This window comes from Corvus brachyrhynchos, unplaced genomic scaffold (assembly GCF_000691975.1).
Source record: "Corvus brachyrhynchos isolate BGI_N302 unplaced genomic scaffold, ASM69197v1 scaffold115, whole genome shotgun sequence".
Classification (NCBI taxonomy): domain Eukaryota; kingdom Metazoa; phylum Chordata; class Aves; order Passeriformes; family Corvidae; genus Corvus; species Corvus brachyrhynchos.
The window spans coordinates 12,022,663-12,034,771 of NW_008239553.1; the positions used below are offsets into that span (position 1 = coordinate 12,022,663).

A 12,109-nucleotide genomic window follows, 5' to 3' on the forward strand; every position below is an offset into this window, starting at 1 on the left:
CTGACAGTACAGAGCACAGCAATTAAAATTGCAGGATGTGACACTACTCATACCTGAGGACTGAGTGATTCACCCACAGCCTACAAGGCACTGTCACAGCAAAAACAGCCTTGTACACAAAACACGCAAAGCACAGCTGGAAAACAGAGAAAGCACAAAGCTGAACCCTTACTTTTAATGAAGACCCAGCAGAACACATATTTCACCAGCCTACAGGTTTTAACCCGCAAGGACTCCAACAGTAAACACACTGACAAACAAAAAACCAACCAACCAAAAAACACCCTGGAAAAAACAAATCAACCAATAAAATAAAAACAACCAAAAAAACCCCATATGGAAACACATTTCAATACTTGTATCCTGCTATTCATTACACATCTGAAGCTCTCAAATGAAAACAAATTTGCCGAAATTAATGTTTTTTTACACCTGACAACAGGAATACTTTTAATTTTGAGGAAAACCCCATCCAGCCACAGATTCTTCAGTTAAATGAATATTCAGACTGAAGGGGGATTAGGGTTAGGCCAGGTTTCCCAAGGAAATTCGAAACTGCTGGATAATCTCAAAGAGATCTGAGAAGTGCAGAGGCAGATATTGTATTTGTACCCTGTGAGGACAAACAGGACGCCTGGCTTAGTACTCCTACTACTGGGGAAGGCAGAACCTTCAGATCCTTAAGTAGTTCTGAGATGAAAGCAATACACCCGCACTGTCTAGAGAAACACACGATTTAAACAGCCACAACTCACATTTCCAATTACTCAGGCAAAACAGTAGATGCATTATGGGAGGGAATATGTGTGTTTGTCAATAAACCTGGTAGCCATCCTAGTGAAAAGAGGGTTTTTCCTTAGCTCCATGTCACTGCTATGCTCATATTTACTTCACTTTTAAAGAGCTATCTTTAAAATTTGGATCTTTCTTTTTAGTCTCTTTTTAGAAAAATTCTTTGTCTGCATACACTCTGCCTCAAAATGTCATTTCAAGATGACATTTAAAGTGTCATGCGGCAAGTCTGGAGCTGCTGCTACAATAAACTCTGTCTACCCCTTTTGTTTCTTGCTTCATTTGGAGGGGGAGGGAGAGGAGAGAATCTATCCCACTATGCCTATAGCACAGCCTATAGATTTCTCATGTATTCCACGGATAAGGAGCCAATGCTTTGTTCACCAAACTCCCACCATGTAGAACAGAATAAGGATACTTTCACTTACCTGCTAGAATTCCTTCAGCAACAATTAGACCATGGAATGAAAAAAACACTCCATGTGAAGAACACCAAGCCAGTTAATCTGTACATCTGCCCCCTCCTCTCAAGTCAGACGTCCTGCATGGCATCTAAGTGCATATTCAGTCGGAAGAGGCCAGCCTCTGGCCTAAACTCCAGGCCAGAAGAGGGCTGCTCTTCTCCAAAAGTCACTGCTCTACACAGAATTACAGCTCTGACAAAGCAATACACCATCTTCAACAAATGCCCTTCTGATTAGATCAAGAAAGGTCTGTCCTTCCTATTCCAATTTAATGGAGCCTCATTAGTATAACAACCTCTTAAAGTATTGCCAAGGTATCTTTTAAAGGTGGCCCTCTCTGCCCTTGGAACAATGCATGTCAGGCGACATAACAGCAGCCAGGAGAGGTAGGAAGAGGGCATGCAATTACCACAAAATTTGCTGAGCTGCCTGAGGTGTGCTCCCCTTCCCCAGAGGCATCTTCCTCCCCCAAAGACTGCACCTAGAAGTCAGCAGTCCAGTTCTGGTCTCTGAACAGCAAACAAGTTAGAAATACCTAAAACAAGAGTATCTTCTGGGGGAATGAATTATTGCTTATTCTTGATTCACTAACAGATTGCTCCAAAGCACAGCACTGTTTCTCTCCTTTCTTCTAAAATCGGGTATGGTTTCCACATCTCTTTTCAGCTACCAAGCCACTTGAATCCCAGGTTGCCAGGCATCCTGTCTCTCACAGGCCAGGGGCTGCCACACCAGGAATGCTGTAAATTGATGCTGCTATGCCTTCAGTAACATCCCACTAAGCTGATTTAATTCAGTGAATTTGAAGGAGACACAAGGGTAGCCAGCCCATTCAGCGGGCAACAGCATAGATAAACCCCTCAGGATTATTAGAAGACACGGGGTACAGGTACGGCTTGCAAGGATCCTCCGTTTGGGCTTCAGCCAAGTTGCAAAACTTGTTCCTAGCCTTGACTGTTCCCTGGCGAAATCAGAAGAAGAGAGAGATTCTGACTAGATAAGAAACTATCCCTTTTTCCCAGAAGAGAGCTGATTTGGAGGCTATTTAGGCAGACATTCAATTCTCTGAAAATTGACTGTTGTTTTAGCACACTCCTTAAACCTACAGCTTAGGGGGAAGCAGCTTTCATAACACCTCTTCAGGCCTCCACTGCCTGAAGTTAGATGGAGTGCAGTGTAGATCACACACATTTGTCAGAGACATACTCTCAGGGGCACAGCTTAACAATTCAGGGGTTTGGGAGAATCAAAGTGTACACAAAGCACTAAGGAATGGGCTGGTTTCTTTAATGGATACTAGGAACAATGAGGCAGAAGCTGACAGTAGCACAAGTATGCAGAGCAAGGACATTTCAGACCCATTTCACATGCCACAGCCTAGACTGAAGGGTTATGTAAGGATTAAGTTTAAACAAAGACGTTTTCAAAGATAATACTTAGTACAGCCAAGAGTGCCCATAAATACATTAAGGAGTGGAGATTTTTCTCTGTTAAAAGTATATCAGTCAATAAAGGTGAAGGGCTTTTTGCTTTCTTTTTAATGTGAACCTTGAAAAACACCTACTAAATATGGATAAGACAATAAACCATCCTCTATATCCACAAAGTCAATAGCCACACACCCTCTTAGGGAATGCTACAAACAAGTAAAAAAGTACCCATTGTTCCCAGCTTACAGACATCTCCAGATCTTTCTTCAAGTCTTGGCATCAAGCAAGCTTCCCAGTGATGCTCCAGCAAGAGTCCCCCTTATTGCATGGCCAGCCCTGTTTGCACAAGGAGCAGTAGTTTGCTTCTACATAAAGTCCTCAAGCAGGCATCAGCTTCCACTGAAACCACGCAGGCCAGACTTCCTGCTTGCTCCTAAACCACAATCAGCCCTTTCCAAAGATGACACACTCATATATGGCAGGAGCTCTCTTTAAGATAAGCTCTTTGGGGACCTTTGCCATTTTTCTTCCAGACCTTCAGAAGCTGCAAAATCATATTCCTTGATCCAATATCCCTTTATAAGCATGTGTAAATTTTCACAGGATTATGACTCAGTTTTCTTATTTTTCTTACTTTGTCAGAGAAGGACTCCTAGGTCCACATGGAAGAGCGAGTTCTTTGGAAGGCCACATGCTCAGGACATGCTCTAGACAGCTAGAGACTGGACAGTCTGAAGCTCTCTAGTTGCTCAAAATTCCTGGCACAGTTATGTCCTGTGTCACTGTTGCTGGAAAACAGGTCCTCAACCTGAATTCTTCAAAGTTTATTTAGGGAAGTGTTGAGAATGTTTGGAATGCTACCGGCTTGCTTTTAAATACCATACTTGAAACTTACCAAAAGAACATTGGCTATCCTCATGCACATCAGAAATCTCTATTTTATCCACATGGTTTCCCCCTCACAGAATAATACTCAGACAGTGTTTGCTAACTCTTGAATGCACACAGCAAATATCTTAGCAGTGGCATGAGTGATGGGTGTGCACAGCATAGCTTTTGAAAAGCTAAGCACAAGCATTGTTCTTGCCTCATGGTCACGCTGCAAGAGGAATCTAATGTAAGCAGTGTGGTTCAGAGGATTTAACCTTCACCCTGAGTTGCTGGTTTTGTTGTATCCTTATTTTGTCTGCTTTCAAAGAGCAGTTAAGCTTTAAAGCAAAAAATCATCCTCTTGGCTGCTAAATTAAAAAAAAAAACCAGAAAAATCAAGTCCAAGTGACAGCAGAGGGAAGAAATCCTTCATTCCACTTATTTTCTGTGGTTAAACCAGTTTAGTTGAAAGCTTTTAAAAACAGAATTGTATTTTTAACATTTAGAGATAGCATCACAATTCCGTCACACTGTTCAGTTTAAACTAGGCACAAAGGAAAAAACCAAAGCCTTTGAAGTTACCTGCAGGCAGTTCAGAAAAATCTTAATCAGCTGACTTTTCAGCACAGCCAACTCTCAATTATTCACGATAATGGGAAGAGATGGAAGAGGAAAAGAGGAAATATGAAAAGCCAAACAACATTTAACACTCCCCATCTCCTGCCCAGTAACCAGACAATGTGTTTGGTAGCTTCATTTTACACCTTCACATTTGAATTATAAAAAGGCAGATTTCTGCACAGCACAGTCACAGCACAAAGCAGACGGCCAAATTGCACATACTCCCTGCTACAAAGAAGAATTACTAGGAAAGACCAAGCTGCTTATTCTGGACATTGGAATCAGCACACACCCTCCTGCAAACGACCCCATTGCTGAAGTGGAATCCAAATGGTTGGATTTCCTTCCTCGTTCCCCAGCTGTGCCAAGGGTTTGGCCTATGACCTTCAAATTCAGGTGTTTCTTTCATATAATTGTTTTGGTTTAGCTTTTACCTACTCCCTCCCATGAAGGATTCTAGAACACTTCTTTTAAATTTTAAAATTTTAAATTTAAAAAAAGAAAATCCCAACAAGCTAAACCAACAATTTTTGGTGATCCACAACTTCCATTTTCAAGAGGGAGCATTAGAGTTCACTCAGAAAGAAGCGTGCTGGACAGGTTAAACTCTGAAATTCCATTTTAATCTATGATAAATGGCATGTGCCTAACTCTCCACAGACTCACTAAGGCACACCCAAGCTTTAAGCCAGGGAACTGGACTTTTCACTACTGGACAACTAGTACCTTACAACTGGTAAAGTCACACCAATATTCCTAACTCAGGTGAATAACCTTCAAGATTCACCAATTTGCACAGCTTACTCCCCAGCTTCCTCCTCTCTATCCTTTCTATCACAGTCTAAAGTCTTTTTGGTATCTAGATCATGCTTTTGCACCCCTCCCTTGCTTGCCTCCTCATCTCACTTGATGCTCCTCTAAAAGTCATCCTTAGGTTAGCTGAGCATATTTTTCTGTGGGCTGACTGCAGGGAGCACTTCCTCCAGCTATTCCACTTCCGTGCTGGCAGTTGGGTGCAAGCCTTTGTATACAAGCTTCCTCCCCTTCTGCAGCCCAGAGAAATGGACAGCAGACTCAAAGATATTCCTCAGTGGACCAAACAAGCTTCAATTCCAACATTCCTTTTAAAGGTAAGTAACAAGGAAGGAACAGGCTTTTCAAGGTGTGCCAGTTTGCCAAGGGGAGAAGGACTGGTATTCAGTATCTTCCACTGTCCATGCATGATGGAAACGCTCAAGTCAGCTGTGGATTTACAACTGCAAAGCAGGGCTCAGTTTTCATTCTTGCAAATAGCACTCATAACTTTTAGAACCAGAATCAGAGACAAACCATTAGTAACAGTCTCAATCTTGTGATTATCCTTCTCCATTTCCACATACTGTGCTTGTCATGCCAGGTCTGACACATTCACAGAAGATTTGAATTTTATTACTTAAAAAAAGATAAAAATCCAATTTGCCTTCTTTTGGTAAGCCCAAGAGAAAGCCCTAAATATCATTAGCTCCCCAGATTTTAAGATGTTTCCTTTAGAGTCACAGAATTTCACTGGAATTTTTTCTGTTTTACTTGGGAAGAGGAAGATAAGAGATCAAAATCCAACTGTCCTTCCAAATAAGGAAGGAGAAGCTAGTTACAGGCAGGCTGTGAACTTCCAGGAACCAGTAAGAAGAAAAACAGAGCTGTGGAGGAGCAGTGGGAAGAGTTAGGTTAATGCACACAACTCCAATGCACTGCAGATTTCTGCACTATTACAAAAATGCTTATAGCAGTGGGATCATGTCACCAGTGAATTAAAAGCAAACAGCTATTTTTTTAAAAAGTGCTAGATCTGCTTTAAAGGATTTTTTTTTTTAAACATACTGTCATCTATGAAATCTATGGGAGGAACTAGAGACTGGGGGACTGTGGAGAATACATCTCTCACAATCTTTCCCAGTTTTGTTTTCGGGTGAATTTTTGTTGTGGGTTTTTTAAAAAAGTCTTTATTTGGAAAAGTATTCCCTTTAGCAACTATTGTTTCAGCATTTTCCCCCTGGCACACTGCATCAGAAAGGCTAGGTTTCATACTTTCAGCTTTAATCAGTACAACAGCACATTTACAGAGGACCATATGCACAAAATGTTCCAGAATGCCTTCCAAAAATAATAAGTCCTAAAAAAGAAAAAAACTCACAGTAAACTGGAATGGCTTCAGGGAAGGAGAATAAAGAAAAGCCGTGCAAAGGCAGAACCTCTTGTAACCACATCCAAGCTTGAAATGTTACTTTCAGTAACAGGGTTGACAAAGAAACACTGGATTGGGTAAGGTCACTCGTATATCCAGGATGCTATTCTCATTTATGCAGCTGTGTTAATCTGTTTCAGAGAATGAACCGCAAAGCCTATGTACAGTAACGGCTTATTTTATAATCCCTCACTACTAGAACGTGCTTTTCCCTATCCTTACCATTTCTTGTGCTTTCATTTCAACTAATGTGGCTAAAAGCATCAGTCTCCATCTATACATGCAGCTGCAATACCAGCAGGCTGCTCAGCTACTTGAGAGGACATCCATTTAGAAGTCTTTTTCCTATCAAAGCCCTCAAAATCTAAACTTCAGCAGTCTGACATTTAAGCAAGGAACGATATTAGGAGATGGAGAAACGCTTACATTTACTCCTAAAAGCACAGCTGTGAGACACAACTCAAGTTTAAAATGATTACATTTCCCAGATATAAAAATATCCACTATACACTTTCAAGGAATGATGACAAATGTTATACAGTGCTTGTTATTTGTATCCTACCTCATATAGAAAGTTCTCAGCAAGAGATGTTTTGTAATATCAGAACATTCCAGGCTAACAAATCCTTAATGTTTGAATGCCCGTCAGCACATAGGTCTTTTCAAAGATAAACACACACACATAAAAACTCTGATAAATCAGACTGTCCCTTAAGTCCTCTGAAAATTTAATCTTCCAACAAGATAGATAATCGACCAAACCGAGAAAGTTAAAAAGCACAGTTTTAAATTCTGGTTTTGGCCTTAAGACTGCATTTGGGATTCTAACACAGCAGAGAATGACTTCAATAGATCTCAATAAGGCAGGCCTTCAAAAGGTCTCAGCACTATGGCTCAGTTTTGTGTCCATTAGCCCACTATTTCCCTTTACTTTTGTTTTTTAGTAGCTGCAAAGTTGCTAGATGTTTCTTACTGCTTTTCCTCCTTAGGATGCACTGTGCTAACAGCACAGACGCACATGTATTACCACAAACACTCACTGTGACAGACACCCATCCTAGTGGCATTGGGCACATTTTATTCCACAGAGCCATATCACTCTTGCCAGTGTGCAATGAAAGAAGGAAACATGTTGTATCCCCATTCAACACCCTCACAATTAAGACCACAGGACAATTAGCACACTGCCTGCACACAGACCTGCTCCCGCGGAGTTGCGGTTGAGGGCGGCTGCCGGTGTCCCCGGCAGGTTCCCCAGTGGGGCACCCTCACCAGCAGCAGGCACACCAGCCTCCACCCCAATGCTCAACCTGAGGATTTCAGACTTCAGGCAAAGTGAAATAAATTAATTTTAGAAGTCAACAGGGCCAGGAGAAGCAGGGGTGGGGAACAGGAGCCCAAACAGCTTGCTTTCTTTTAAATCACTCTCACAATTACCAGAATTACTCGCAGAGAAGACACAATGCTATGCACAAGACCCTCACTACCTTTTTTCCTCTAACTGGTTTCCCTCAACAGGCTATGCTTAATTTGATTTTCTTACAAGGGATCAGTTGCAATTGCATTCTGATTTGAGCAGCACAAGCTAGAAGAATCAAGCCAGAGAGACACTCCAAGAACGATAGTGGCTCATTACATGTCACAAGGTGACACACACACACCATGAGAATGCCAAGTTCCCCAAGCAGAATCCTCAGGATAGATCCCTTACCAGCAGAGTAGCAAACCATCATCTGAGACCTACAACCATCATTCAAAGACTGTGTGTTAAAGATTTAGATTTTGTGTTAAAGATTTCCACCATTATTGGGGTGGGAGAGAAGCATGCCAGAAAGAAGTGTAGAGAAGTAAGAGTTTGCAGAATAAAACCTGTTTGTTGTATCTCAATAGAAGGTCAGTTTGAAGCTTCAACTTCTCCCTCACCTGACTCAGTGACATTTAGACTTTACAAAGCATGGCTATTAGAGGACAAAAATACTTTAAAAAATAAATCACTGTTAGCTGGAACTGGGGTAGCCCAGAGGGGGGACACAGGGTGCTCTGATTTGCAGCAGGAGAGGGAGCACAACCAGTCTTCTGCACCACCCTGCAAGTGTCAAAGGGATCCCCACTCCTCCACTCCCCAAGGAGAGGCCTTTGTCTAGTTGTTACCAAACAAACTCCAACAAAATGTTAAGCAAAGGATGTTGAGGCAGCCAAGGAGCACTGCCTGACGGTAACTGCTTATTTAGCAGCTCTCAGCACCTTGTTTATACAGCAGCAATGGTTCCTCAGCTTCTACTGACCTGCAGTAAAGCAGCATCTCCCTTTTGCAGAGCCAGCTGGGGTTGAGGCCCGTCCCTCCACCATCCAAGCACTTTCAGGCTACCTTGGCTGAAGGATATCTCCCTGCCCCTGGGTGACCAGACACCGCTACGCTGCTGCTCCCACACCCACCTCGCACCCAACCATCCCCTCCACAACAACAACAAACTTTCAGGACCTTCTTGGGGAAACTGGGCCCTTGCACCAGGACAGCTCTGGGGCCAGTGGAAGCAGCAGATGGGGAAACGCTCCCACCTCAGATTTGCTGCCAAGGCCTGAAGTGTGTGAAACCACTCTCTGACTCGAGCAAGCGGCCTAATATGCTGGGCCAAGAAGTTGTACAGGCTTCTTGGTCCTAAAACCATCTCCATTTTCAATCCACATTGAATTGTGGAAAAAATCATTTACTATGCATAAAGATGCTCTATATCTAAATCATTCCCCTAAATCACGGTTTCAGCATCGTGGTTTCCATGCAGATTAAAAGCCAGAAAGCTGAGTCAGAGTGCTCCAAATTAGCCAAAGGTAATGCAGGCTTGCTTAGTTAGAGAAAGTCAAATGAAATAAAAAAAAAAAAAAAAAAAAGAAAGGGGGAAAAAGTTATACAAAGCAGAACAGCAAGAGTCAGCAAAAAGCTCAGCAGTAAACCTTAGAGTTTTGTGCAAGAGTGAGAAAGGCTACAAAGTGGTGCTGCGCACAGGCAAGAATCACACACATGGCCATGCTAGGTCAGAAGGAGATACGCCCAGGAGTCAGAGCATACAGGTTACTTAATCTTCTACCTCACACTTTGGCTGTTTTGCTAGACCACCTAGGACTGCAAAAGCACAGCTAGGCTTTATCCAGTCAGCTTCAAAACTCTAAAGAAAACCCTTCCAAAGATCAGATTCCCCCTGACACTCAAAATGTGCAAAGACAAACCCTGGATAAAGCCAAAGGCAATGCCTCTTCACCACTGGGACCAGAACGTAGAGGTAAAGCATCCTGCTAGTGACCTGGGTAGTTGCCTCCCTGCCTGCTGTCCCTCAGCCAAGCACACCACTCCCAGGTGCTGCCTCCCTCCTGGCTCCAGTCATAGTCCTCCACCCCCGAATGGGCCAGCTACCAGGCAAGCATCCATGAAACACAAACAAGAAGACAGATGATAGAGTCTTCACTGGATTTCTGCATTTTTTTCAACTGTCCAGCATATTCAAATATCAATAGGCTGGGCACATGATCATGAAAAATACCACACATGCTGTCCCAGACACCTCTACGCCTTGCTCCTCTTGCACACACAGAGCCGGAAAGTGGAAGATCCTTCCCCATTCCCTCTAAAAAGTGCATTTTAGGACAGGCATATTTAACTCTCTTCTATCTTGAAGGTAAGGAATAAGTATGTCAAGTCACTAGCAGCTAAGTGAACAGTACATCCACTTGAGAAACACATCACTCCCTGCTTTGCTTGGGGTTTTAAGGTGTCTCGAAGCACCCTGCATGAGTACACTGAAGTCATGAAACTATTTGTCAAGAAAAACCACTCCAGCACAGAATTCCCAGTGACCTCTACTCAGCCTCATGGGAAAAGCACAGCAACTCCAGTTTCAACTGCCTTTAAAGGAAGACTGATTCTATTATTTTTTTTTCCCCGACATTTTTGAAATAAATATGAAGGTCCTGCAACAGCCAGTAATCCTCAAGCAATTTCCTGTCTCTGGAAACAAGCTTCCCTCAGACTGAATTGATTAAATAAAGGTTATTAAAATTAGTATAAAGCAAGCTTGTTTAAAAGTCCTCCTCTTCATGTTTTTACCTGTAACACAGTGCTCCAAGCAGCAGCATAAAGAGATCAGCCATGAGAGCTTACAGCACAACAAAATTAATATGCAAGACCCACCAAAGAGTGAGAAGGTGATTTAAAATGACTTTCAACAGCAGAGGATTTTCATGTTCATTTAACCTATTTTGAAGTGAGTTTCTCAAGGGTATGCACCCTTTTATACTGTACCCTTAAGATTGGATTTGTTTTCCCCATTTTGTAAATCTGGTACGCAATTTAGTCTTTTGAGAGTCAGAAGCTGTCATCACCAAAGCTGTTTTCCTTTTGCCTCTGCAGTTTAAGGATTTGCTGCAAAACAACTGGTTAAATCCATTTACACCATCTTTCAGTGTTACCAATTTCCTTTTCCTCTAAAGCCAAACATTCTAAATAAAACCCATACGGAGATAAGTGTTAGTTTCTACAAATGCCACATGTATGTAGAGGAATGCAAACAGCTTGACATCAGGATCAGAAACCTGCTCAATGATTTCCTAGCATCGCTTGAACAGACAAGAAAGAGTAACAGGAAAGTAATGACACTGGCGCAACAATTTAAAAAAAAAAACGGAGCAACCATTTAAATTATGTATGTATTTACATACATAATTTAAATTATGTAAATTTAAATTATGTAAATGCTTTACAAATAAAAATCCCTCAATCTTGCAGAAAGGTCTAAACATCAACATCACACTGGTAATGGTCTCACATGCAGAGGTTAACTGAGCTTCTCATTCTTAACCATAAGAAAAAAATACATTACACAGAGCTTTCAGAAAGGGTCCCTGCAGAAGAATTGACCAAGAATGGGGGGGGGAGGGAGCTGGTGTTTTTTTAATAACCTCGCTTCTCTTCACTAAATGCAGAGAAACAACTGTAAAAAAACCCCAACAAAACATCAAATGTCATCTGTACCTCCACCTATAAGGTTCAGAGAGACTGTGACTTGGGGTGACTTGATGTTGTGAATGTCTCAGCAGCTGTATCCAGAGGAGCTGGTGGTCTGTTACTTGCAGCTATCTGGACTTCCATCGATATCTTTTGAAAAGCCACTTGCAAGCTTCATTTGTTGAAAAGACTACTCTCTGCATGCTTTTATACACATTCTAACTCACCTAGAGCTGCTTTTCTGGATAAGCCGGACAATGCATTTAACAGGTGTAAGCAACACTTGGCTCTGGACAACAGTCGATCTCCATTGTCTCCTTTTGCACTTCAGGATCTGCACTCCTCATGAAGCAGAATCACTCTTTTACACGCAGAGGGAAGTGGGGGGGAGGACAAAGACAAGCCTGCATTGTGGAAAATAAATAGCTCCACTAAGGCTCCACAGGACACTACAAGGCACATTTTGAGGAAACCACCCTTCTTACAGCATACTACAGAGCACAATAGCTATCAGAAGCCTTTTCTCCAACACTCACATACCCTTCCCTGGTCTCTAGCAACACTGCCACAGCCTCTTACTCCAAATCCTGCTCCTCAGAAGTGCTTGAGTACAGCTGCTGGAAATCACTGCAAAGGCTGCTCCACACCACCCTTGCAAATGAAAAGAAATCCCAGTGAAATGCTACTGTGAGCCCTTTAGAAAGGTAGGAAC

The 12,109-nt window shown here is 42.2% G+C and overlaps 1 protein-coding gene across 4 annotated transcripts in view; it reads right to left on the reverse strand.

Annotated features, from left to right (window-relative positions):
* Window positions 1–12,109, reverse strand: part of SUSD6 (sushi domain containing 6) — a 91,934-nt gene that overhangs the window by 45,811 nt on the left and 34,014 nt on the right. The gene's annotated exons all lie outside the window — the stretch shown is intronic.